The sequence below is a fragment of the Oncorhynchus kisutch genome, linkage group LG6 (assembly GCF_002021735.2).
Source record: "Oncorhynchus kisutch isolate 150728-3 linkage group LG6, Okis_V2, whole genome shotgun sequence".
Lineage (NCBI taxonomy): Eukaryota > Metazoa > Chordata > Actinopteri > Salmoniformes > Salmonidae > Oncorhynchus > Oncorhynchus kisutch.
The window spans coordinates 22,218,027-22,229,510 of record NC_034179.2 but is presented as its reverse complement, the minus strand read 5'-3'; the positions used below and the strand labels follow the sequence as shown (position 1 = coordinate 22,229,510).

General features: G+C 41.0%; 1 long non-coding RNA gene across 1 annotated transcript; it reads left to right on the top strand.

Annotated features, from left to right (window-relative positions):
- The first annotated feature begins 5,940 nt into the window (after window positions 1–5,940).
- On the top strand, window positions 5,941–9,086 carry LOC116374362 (uncharacterized). The gene is made up of 4 exons (XR_004210223.1): window positions 5,941–6,284; window positions 6,408–6,464; window positions 7,263–7,306; window positions 7,419–9,086. It is a non-coding gene; the product is annotated as an uncharacterized LOC116374362 (long non-coding RNA).
- Window positions 9,087–11,484: the final 2,398 nt, after the last annotated feature.

The following is an 11,484-nucleotide window of genomic DNA, read 5'->3' as shown; positions in this document are numbered from 1 at the left end:
AGGCCAAATGCTTGCTGGCATCAATCAGTCAAATGCTACGATGACAACATGTCATACTACAGTATTTTGTTCCAGACAGCATCAGATACATGAGCTACACATACAGAGACAAGGGGGCGCTGTTTCCCTTGCTTGGATGACTTCTCCAGTGAGATTCAGCCACTTGCGTATTGTCTGAAAATTGTCGAAAAATAGTATCGTCCTGGCCCTATTGTATATACATTTGGCCTACTATAAATTTGATGATTTACCTCAGGTGAGAGTTGTGTCCAGAAGCGGAGTCGAGCTTGAACGAGACAATCCTATGTTTGGGGCATCACAGGAAACTAGTCCTAGTGCCTTCAGCCCCATAAACCCCTGGAAGCCCCAGTCAGTGTCAGCTGAATATCATGTCTGCATTTGTTATCCTATTTCTGGCAGTGTAAGAATCCATAACAACATGCTCTAGGCATAAATTATGAATAAAAACAAATATGTACATTCTGTCTGTAAGACAAGACTAGACTTACTAGATTTCTTGTAAAACAGTACTCAGACCCCTTGACTTTTTCCACATTTTGTTAAGTTACAGCCCTATTCTAAAATGTATTAAAATAAAAAATCCTCAGCAATCTACACACAATGTCCCATAATGACAAAGCGAAAACAGGTTTTTAGAAATGTTTCCATTGATCATGCTTGAGATGTTTCTACAACTTGATTGGAGTCCCTCTGTGTTAAATCAAATGTATTGGATATGATTTGGAAAGGCACACACCTGTCTATACAAGGTCCCACAGTTGACAGTGCATGTCAGAGCAAAAACCAGGCCATGAGGTCAAAGGAATTGTCCCTAGAGCTCCGAGACAGGATTGTGTCGAGGCACAGATCTGGGGAAGGGTGACAACAACATTTTTACAGCATTAAAGGTTGCCAAGAATGCAGTGGCTTCCATCATTCTGAAATGAAAGAAGTTTGTAGTCACCAAGATTCTTCCTAGAGCTGGCCGCCCGGCCAAACTGAACAATCGGGGGAGAAGGGATTGGTTAGGGAGATGACCAAGAACCTGATGGTCACTCTGACAGAGCTCTAGAGTTCCTCTGTGGAGATAGGATAATCTTCCAGAAGGACAACCATCTCTGCAGCACGCCACCAATCAGGCCTTTATGGTAGATGGGCCAGACGGAAGCCAGTCCTCAGTAAAAGGCACATGACAGCTCGCTTGGAGTTTGGCAAAAGTCACCTAAAGAATCTGACCATGAAAAACAAGATTCTCTAGTCTGATGAAACCAAGATTGAACACTTTGGCCTGAATGCCAAGTGTCACATCTCCAGGAAACCCTGCACCATCCCTAAGGTGAAGCATGGTGGTGGCAGCATCATGCTGTTGTGATGTTTTTTAGCAGCAGGGACTGGACTTTAACCAGATCAAAAATCTCTGGAAAGATGTGAAAATAGCTGTACCGCAACACTCCCCATCCAACCTGACAGAACTTGAGAGGATCTGCACAGAAGAATGGGAGAAAGTCCCCAAAAACAGGTGTGCCAAGCTTGTAGCATTATACCCAAGAATGGAGGCTATAATCGCTGCCAAAATTTTCTTCAACAAAGTACTGATTAAAGGGTCTGAATACTTATGTAAACGTCATATTTCAGTGTTTAATGTTTTAAAATTAGCAAAGATTTCTAAAAACATGTTTTTGCTTTGTCATTATGGGGTATTGTGTGAAGATTGATGAGGGAAAAAACGATTTAATACATTTTAGAATAAGGCTGTAACCTAACAAAACGTGGAAAAAGTAAAATGGAATACTTTCTGAAGGCACTATGTATGTAAGAGCATATTTTATTAACCAAAAGAAGGTATCATTTAAGAAAACATATTCTGCTTGGTGTTTTTCCCAGTGTCAAGTTACTTTAAGTAAAAAACATCAAGGTCTCCTTTGATGGAATACAGCCAGAGTAACACAACTTTCAATTACTTTCCTTACTGTGTTCCCAGCCAATAAAATGAATATCAAATGCTTTAAATGGCCATGCAACCTTTAGAGTGGTGGTGTGAGAGGGATGTTTAAATGGGGCTGAGGGTGTTGGCATTTGGTGCAGCACTACTGGCAAAGCAGTAGAACATGAGAGGCATGGGAGCCTTGTTACCCAGTCTAAATTCTCCTCCTCATGTCTCACAGGCTATTAAAAAAAGCTCCAATAACTGATCCCATGTGGTAGAGATTTCAAGATCTTCCCAGTTACAGAACTAAATGAGTTTGTCATTAACACCACCCATCCTACTTTCCTATCCATTGTACTTGACAAAATGTGTTGACATGATATGAAAATGGAAACAGGACAAATATGATTGATGGTGAGACATGGTTTCCTCAAATGAATGAATAAGAGTCACAATCTGTAATATTTTCAGTCACCCCTTGATTTGTGAATATGACTTATTTACAGTAACGCCACATGGTATCCACTGGGCTTGATATATCACGTGTGCATAAGTGATTTTCATTCCATAGGCATTGACCTCCTTCCCTGGTCTGGGAGTAATTAGTTGTGCTTAGCATGGGATTTGAAATAAGAGACGCTCATAGGCCTCCCGAGTGGTGCAGTGGTCTAAGGCCACTGCACCACTAGAGATTCTGTGCCACTAGAGATTCTGGGTTGGAGTCCAGGCTCTGTCAGAGCCGGCCGCGACCAGGAGACCCATGGTGCAGCGCACACTTGGCCCAGTGTCGTCTGGGTTGGGGGAGGGTTTGGCCGGCAGAGATGTCCTTGTCCCATTGCGCACCTGCGACTCCTGTGGTGGGCCGGGCGCAGTGCACGCTGACACGGTCACCAGATGTACGGTGTTTCCTTCGACACATTGGTGCGGCTGGCTTCCGGGTTAAGTGGGCATTGCGTAATGAAGCAGTGCGGTTGGGTTATGTTTCAGAGGACGCATGGCTCTCGATCTTCGCCTCTCCCGAGTCTGTACGGGAGTTGCAGCGATGAGACAAGACTGTAACTACCAATTGGATTACCACGAAATTGGGGAGAAAAAGGGATAAAAAATAAATAAATAATAAAAACAGACGCTCACTGATTATGGTTTAATGAGAAGTTCTACTATTTAAATAACTATTCCAGTGGCTATGACAGGGGTTTTCATCATGGACAATGAGGACTACCAAAAACAAAGGACTATGTGGGAGATGAGTGATGTGTACTGTAAGGATAAAGCTCAGCAACTCAGAAAGACCACAGGGAGAGGTGACAACTAAATTAGCAGCACACTTTGAACAGGCAGAATAAACTATTGTTTTTCTTAGGATATGAGTTCCAGTTAAATGTACAATATTATAGGTTACAATATTTTTCATACTTTATGTAGGCCTAAGAAGCCCTACGAACATGAATCAAATCAAAATGTATTGGTCGCGTACACAGATTTGCAGGTGTAATAGGAGGTGCAGTGAAATGCGTATGTTACTATCAGTGCAGTAGAATGTTTCGAAAATACACCAAAGTAATAAGTAAAGTGATATTTTAAATAAATCGTATTATATGACTTTTCAACACTGCCACCTGCAAGGATATTTTGTTGCATTATCCAAATACGGTTTTCCACTTGTGTCACAGAAATAGTTTGGTGTGTGATGATATGGAACACTTGTCTTAGGCTATAATTTTATGTTGACAGCTGTACGATACTGTAGACTGAAGTATGCACTGTGATAGCCCACTCCAACTCCCACTTGAATTTTGTCAAATGTCCAGATGTCCAAATCCCAGATAATCTGCTCTATATTTCAAGTGTGTCAGGCCTAATCTGTTTCCAAATGAAATAGGAAATGGTAAACATGTCCAGGCTAGAGATCAATTAAGCAAAAGGTGAAGTCGATAGGAAGCTTGCTGAGAAGGATGAGATGTAGCAGATCAAGAGGGTGACTGACTCCCTGCAGAGCACATTTATGAACTATTTTGTCCCCCTAAATTAAATGAAAATGAGAGTATACCCACTTCTGCGGGGCTGTAGTGCAGCGGGTCGAGAGTTTCAAGTTCCTTGGTTTCCATATCACCAACGAACTATCATGGTCGAAACACACCCAGACATGAAGAGAGCCCGACAACATCTTTTCCCCCTCAGGAGAATGAAAAGATTTAGCATGGCTCCCTAGATCCTCAAAAAGTTCTACAGCTGCACCATCGAGAGCATCCTGACCTTTTGCTTCACCGCCTGGTATGGCAACTGCTCGGCATCTGACCGCAAGGCGCTACAGAGGGTAGTGCGTACGGCCCAGTACATCACTGGGGCCAAGCTTCCTGCCATCCAGGACCTATATAATAGTTGGTGTCAGAGGAAAGCCCCCAAAAATGTCAGACTCCAGTCACCCAAGTCATAGACTGTTTTCTCTGCTACCGCACGGCAAGCGGTACCGGAGCGCCAAGTCTAGGACCAAAAGGCTCCTTAACAGCTTCTACCCTCAAGCTATAAGACTGATGAACAATTAATCAAATGACCACTGGACTATTTACATTGACCCCCCATCCATTTGTTTTTACACTGCAGCTACTCGCTGTTTATTATCTGTGCATAGTCACTTCACCCCTACCTACATGCACAAATTACTTTGACTAACCCGTACCCTTGCACATTGACTTGGGTACCGGTACTCCCTGTATATAGAATCGTTATTGTTATTTTATTGTGTTACTTTTATTTTTTACTTTAGTTTATTTGGTAAATATTTTCTTAACTCTTCTTGAACTGCACTGTTGTTTAAGGTCTTGTAAGTAAGCATTTCACGGTAAGGTCTACACTTGTTGTATTCGGCGCATGTGACAAATAAAGTTTGATTTGATTCTCCAGGCACCACGACAATACTGCTCACAGGCCTACTGCGCTGCAACAAAGATTATGGATATACTGACAAGATGCATGTCTCTCTGCCCTATCAATGGGAGTCGTTGTCCACAAAGCGGCACAGCAGGCTGTCTAGCTCCCGCCTATCCTTTCTTTGGATTGGTGGATACATCTCATTATTGTAAAATATGCATAGCCATCACAAGACGTTGCAGGGATGTCACGTGTCCTACTTATATCAGTATACTCGAAACAACTTAATAAGCATTACAAAACATCTATTCGATCAAATAAACTGCACCTAGCAAATAAGCCATACATTTTTGGGGGACCAAATTCGAAAACTCTCTCATTGACTTCCATACAAAAACTCCTTGCTTGGTGGGTAAAACAACGAAAAAACATCTCCTGCTGAAAGGAAACAGATTTCCACCGAGTTGGGCCTCTCTCTTCTTCTTCCTCTCTGACCACGATAGGCAGATTACTCTCCAATACAGCCATAAATAATTACATTGTTATGCATAATGCACTTGTATGGACTGCAAGCGTTTACCAATTTGTCAGAATCCATGACACACGCATGCCCACTGAGCCCCCATGTAAATTGGGTAAGGTAGCAGATTTCAGTCTAGTCCAGTACAGCAATCTTGCAACTCACAATAAGTTTTGTTTACATTGTCACTAGGCCAGATAATATTTTAGGTATGGTGAATAGGTTTGTTGCTGACAGACATAGTACAGTGCATTCAGAAAGCATTAAGAAACTTCGAAATTTTCACATTTTGTTACGTCACAGCCTTATTCTAAAATTCATTCAATTAAACATTTTCCTCATAAATCTACACACAATACCCATAATGACAACTCAAGGTTTTTATAAATGTTTGCACATTTTTTTTATTTAAAGAAACAGAAATTCATTATTTACATTAGTATTCAAATCCTTTGCTATGAGACTCGAAATTGAGCTCAGGTGCATCCTGTTTCCATTGATCATCATTGAGATGTTTCTACACCTTGATTGGAGTCCACCTGTGGTAAATTCAGTTGATTGGACATGATTTAGAAAGGCACACACCTGTTTATATAAGGTGTCACAGTTGACCGTGCATGTCAGAGCAAAAGCCATGAAGTCAAAGGAATTGTCTGTAGAGCGCTGAGACAGGATTGTGTCGAGGTACAGACCTGGGGAAGGTTAACAAAATATTTTTTGAAGGTCCCCAAGAAAACCGTGGCCTCCATCATTCTTAAATGGAAGACGTTTGGAACCACCAAGACTCTTCCTAGAGCTGGCCTCCCGGGCCAAACTGAATAATTAGGGGAGAAGGGCCTTGGTCAGGGAAGTGACTAGGAAAAGACAATTTTTTGAATGGCTTGTATCTGCATGAGTGCCTGGACATTGGTAGACCTACACATCACATGAGTTGAGATGATTTTTTTCCCAGTGTCCACCGAAACTGTACGTAGGCCACATCAGAATCGTCATTTTATGTATGTCATTATTGCCTGTTTGTCAAATTGATATGATATTGCATGAATTGATATGTTTTTTATTGTGATTCTGTTATGTTATCACATTTAGGATTCCCATTAGTTTTGGGTGCTTCAGTCGAGTGATGAATCAATTCCTGAGGGCAAGGTAGGTCAAATGCATGTAACTATTTTGGGTTGAAAATATATTTTGAAATACATTCATTTCAGTTAAAGAATTAAAACTGCAGAGATATTGTTTAATTATTTTAATCAATGCACAAAGACTTTCACAATGACAATCATTGTATGAGCAGTTTTGAGAAGACCTCAGTAGCATTGTTGATGAACACTTCTTTATTCAGCTTCTGTTTCCTGGAAATACACACATTAATCATACAAACAACCAGATTTATTTCCACAAACGGACATAAACCCCTTGGGATGTTAAGAGGGAGTTTCATGCAAAATGAATAATACTGGTGCGGTTTAATACACTTTCACATTGACTTTCATATTATATGAAACACAGAAAGGCATCAGTAACTTGTTCCTTGCTCACTCGTCTTTGGATAATGGAATAAAATAGGAACCTTTCCATTAAACAGAATGTAAAGTCAAAATTACCTTTCCAGAGTCACAACTTTTGGCTCTCAGCTGGGACTCAGTAATGTCAGCACGCTCCTTAGCTTCCTCCAGCCCATGCTGCACCTTCCTGAACTTGGCCATTTGTTCAACACAGACAATTAATATACCTGGTAGGTGAGCTCCTTCACTCTCCTCTCACATTTGAGAGCTTTAATAGTATCTGCTCCACCTACCAGGCAAGACTCCAGTTCACGCACCTTGATTCAGGAATTGATCATGAGTATCATTATGTACATATACTGTATAGCTATCCCCTTCCAAATGTTAGTGCCTGTTATTAATAATTAATCAATCATTAACTAACTTCCCACCCGGACAGACCTGCAGGACTGTTACCTTCAGGTGATTCTTCATCCTCTCCAGGTGAGTGCTGGTGTCCTGCTCCTTCAGCTCATCAATGCAGCATGGTTTGTGACATATTTGTTCATAGAAAAGTTTTAGTTAACTAATACATATTTTATTTGACTCCCATCAGTGGTGGCCTTCTCCTCTGCATTTCTGACTTCGTGAACAGTGTCTTCCACCTCACCTTGTACCTGAAACCAAGTAACCGCAAGCTTTTTCTTGGTGCTCAGAATAATTGTCTTCAAGACAAATTATGTAAAGAACAAGTTCATCAATTAGGATAAAATGTCAACAAAAGGTATAAATTAAATGACTACCTGAGAGCAGCAGTCCAACCTGTTCACTGGCATCCACCAGCTCTTGCTTTGCCACTTGGTGGCCTCTCTCTGTCTGCTCCAGAGCAGCCCTCAGCTCCTCAATCTCAGCCAACATCAGGGCGTTCCTGCGCTCCACCATGGCTGCCTGCTCCTTCATGTCATCCTGTCCTCTGATTGCATCATCAAGGTGCAGTTTGGCATCCTAATAATAAAGATGTTATGGAACAAACAGAGGCTGCTGTCTATAAGCATAGACTATAAATCACTGGCCATTTTAAGGAATGGAACACTGGTCACTTTAATGTTTACATATCTTGCATTACTCATCTCATATGTATATACTGTATTCTATTCTACTGTATCTTAGTCCGTTCCGCTCTGACATCGCTCTTCCATATATGTGTGTGTATATAGTCTCAATTCATTCCTACTTAGATTTGTGTGTATTGGGTATATGTTGTGTAGATATTACTGCACTGTTGGCGCTAGAAGCACAAGCATTTCGCAACACCCGCAGTAACATCTGTTAATCACGTATGTGACCGATTTGAAACGTGGGGAAGTCACAAAGTGATTGACTTTGTAAACAAATGTTGATCAAAAAGCTTACCTTGTCTTTGAGTTGTCCCTGGAAGTACCTTTGCTGTTTCTGCGCCTCAGCAGCTTGGTGGTTGGCATGACTCATCTGAATCTCAATCTCATTGAGGTCTCCCTCCATCTTCTTGACTCTCAGGGTCCAGATTGCTCTGCATGGGTTAATCACCATCTGGCTGTTCCTCTTGATCTGTTCCATCTCCTCATCCTCCTTTGCAAGCTTTCTGTCGACATCACCCTTGTCCTGGTTGAGCTCCAGCTGGAAACGAGGAATCTTGGATTTATCATGTTCCAGAGGTTCCTATGTATTACACAAGAAACAAATTATATACATTTTTCAAGTAAGCTTACTGGGCCTATTCATGCATATAACTCCTAACCTCAGCTTCCTCCAGAGTAGTCTGGATCTCTGCCTTAGACTCTGCACTCTTTGTCTGGTCCAGTCAATGTGCCCCCTCCACAAAATACAGCTTACAGATCTTATTATAAATAATTATGATAAAAAGTGGGATTAAAAATCCAGTTAATTAAACATTTTAATTTAACGTCTGAATAAACAGACAAATCTGAGGGGACACGCGCACTGGTGCCCTTTACTGGCATGACGCCTCTGATCTTTACATAATTGAAATCACACGGATTCAAGATAACAGTATAAAACATACCTGTTATCATTTACACATGCCTTCTTGAATATCAATGTTTAGCTAGCTAGCTACTAAAAAGGAAGCAGGCCAACAACACCCAGAATTGCGACATGCACACATACATTTCTGTCAAATCGGAGCTATTCACCCAATCATGAATCTTTTGGTGTTGCTATGTTTGACACTGTTGATCTATTGGGGAAAGAGAGCATATCGAAATAAAAAATATATTTGGATGTCTACGGAGGAAACATTTATTTTGGATTACATTTTTTAAAGTATAACTTGTACATTATTGTGTGTAGGATGGACCTAGGAACGTTTTAGAGGCTAATATTTAATCTTACATTTATGCTTTTTCAAATTATATGTGGCTCCATACATTTCTGGATTTATTAGCAGTTAAAAAAGGGTGAATACTACACTAAGTGGAATTGTCCAGAATGGTCCAAAAGGCTGGGGTTATAACAGCATTAATGTAATTCAACTTCTGCTTTTAAAACTTCCTCTAAATATGTGATATGTGAACTGTTTTACAAATTTCTTTGGCTAATTGCTCTCTTGACTGAACATTAATTGAACCACTATACTGCAAGTTCTTGTTCTCACATTTCAGGGTCTCCAGCTGATCCAGAGCCTGCTCATAGAGAGAATCTCTTCCTGAAATCACTCCAGCTCTGTCTGTACTTCCTTATACTTCTGTTTCCACTCTGCCAGAACCTGCAAAAATGTACAATGTGACTAACTTACACTATTATGATCAAGAAATATAATAATCTGTCATTGTATCTCATTACACCCATCTCTTTTTATTGATATGCTTTCTCCCTTTCTAGCTTGTCAAAGTTCCTCTGCTTCTTATCAAGGTTGGCAGCCATGGCATTAGCGCTCTCCACATCAACCATGAGGTCCTCTACCTCTCACCGGAGTCTCTGTTTGGTCTCCAGAGAAGCACACTTGGAGTACAGAGCTTAAATTTGTTCCTCAGCCTCCTGCAGATGGGTGGCAAGCTTTTTCCTTTTTAACATGACATTTATGCAGTGAGAAACTATGAGAACAAATATCAGAAAAAGAGGTACATACTGTATTAGTTGTTACTTTTGAACACACTTTGCCGCCTCAAGCTCTTCAGTACGCTGGATTGCATCAGTTTCATACTAGGTTCTCCACTGAGCTACCTTACTGTTGGCCTTGGACATTACACACTGCAGCACAGCCTTTGCCTCCTGTTCGTCCTCAAACTGCTCCCTCAGCATATCACAGTCATGGCTGGCTGATTACAAACAATGGGCTAGGGTTTAGTCTTTAAGAAGGAAAAACAAGTAATTGGTTATAATAAATTTACAAATGAAAATGTATGAATTGATTGTTTGTAATAAGGTCCTTTTACCTTGACCTCCTCAAGGTGTCTCTTCACCTCCTCAATCTGCTGAGTGTGTCTGCTTCCCTCTGGTCAGCTTCTTTCTATTCAAGCTGCTGGCTATATTCACCTGGTGTAAATGCACATCGCTCTTGATTGAAATTACATTCATATTAATTGGTGGCCTCTATGACACTGTAACATGCGAGATCATCAATCTCCATTTTGTATTCATTCTTCTCCTTCTCAAGCTTCTGCTTGATGCGCTGAAGGTTGTACATCTGCTCTCCCAGCTCTGCTACGCTGTCAGCCTGCTTCTTGTGGAGAGCAGCAGCGGTATCTTCATGCTTCAGGGTGGATTCCTCAAAGTCCAGCGCAGCATCTGCAACTCATCCTCACGCTTCTTGTTCATCTCAATTTGAGCAGCAGTTGCACCACCAGCCTCTTCAAACCTCTCACCGATCTTTTCAGGTCCCTGGAAAGATCAGCTCTCTGCTTTTCAACCTTAGCGTGGGCAGCACATCCTCAATCTCTTCTTCCAGTTCCTCAATACAGGCCTAAGATGAAAAGGTTAATGCAATTGAGTCCACCTTTCACACATATATAAATTATGAATGAAAATAAATACATTATAAACTGCATACTTCACACCTAGAACGCCTTGATTTTCTTCTCTAGCTGAGACCCCAAAGATTGCTCATCTTCAATCTTGCTTAGAAGCTGTCTGGTTTCAAAGTCCTTCCTGATATAGACATAGATAATGTTGACAGTTAAGTCTGAATCATAATAAAAAGTATATGTTGATAGAGTAGATTATTTATTAAATTGCAGTCCATGTCCTTTTTTGATCTTCTCTTCTGACTGCTGCTTGTCATTCTCTAGATCCATTATGGATTCCTGGGCCAGTTTTAGGTCACCCTCAAGCTTCCTCTAGGCTCTCTCAATTTCCATGTGGAGCTTCTTCTCTTGCTCCAGAAAACCCTCAAGCTATACAATTAGTTGGAGACTTTTATCTCTCTCACCAACTTCAAACATCTGCTATCTGAGCAGCTAACCGATCGCTGCAGCTGTACATAGTCTATTGGTAAATAGCCCACCCATTTTTACCTACCTCATCCTCATACTGTTTTTATTTACTTTTCTGCTCTTTTGCACACCAATATCTCTACCTGTACATGACCATCTGATCATTTATCACTCCAGTGTTAACCTGCAAAATTGTAATTATTCGCCTACCTTCTCATGCCTTTTGCACACAATGTATATAGACTCCCCTTT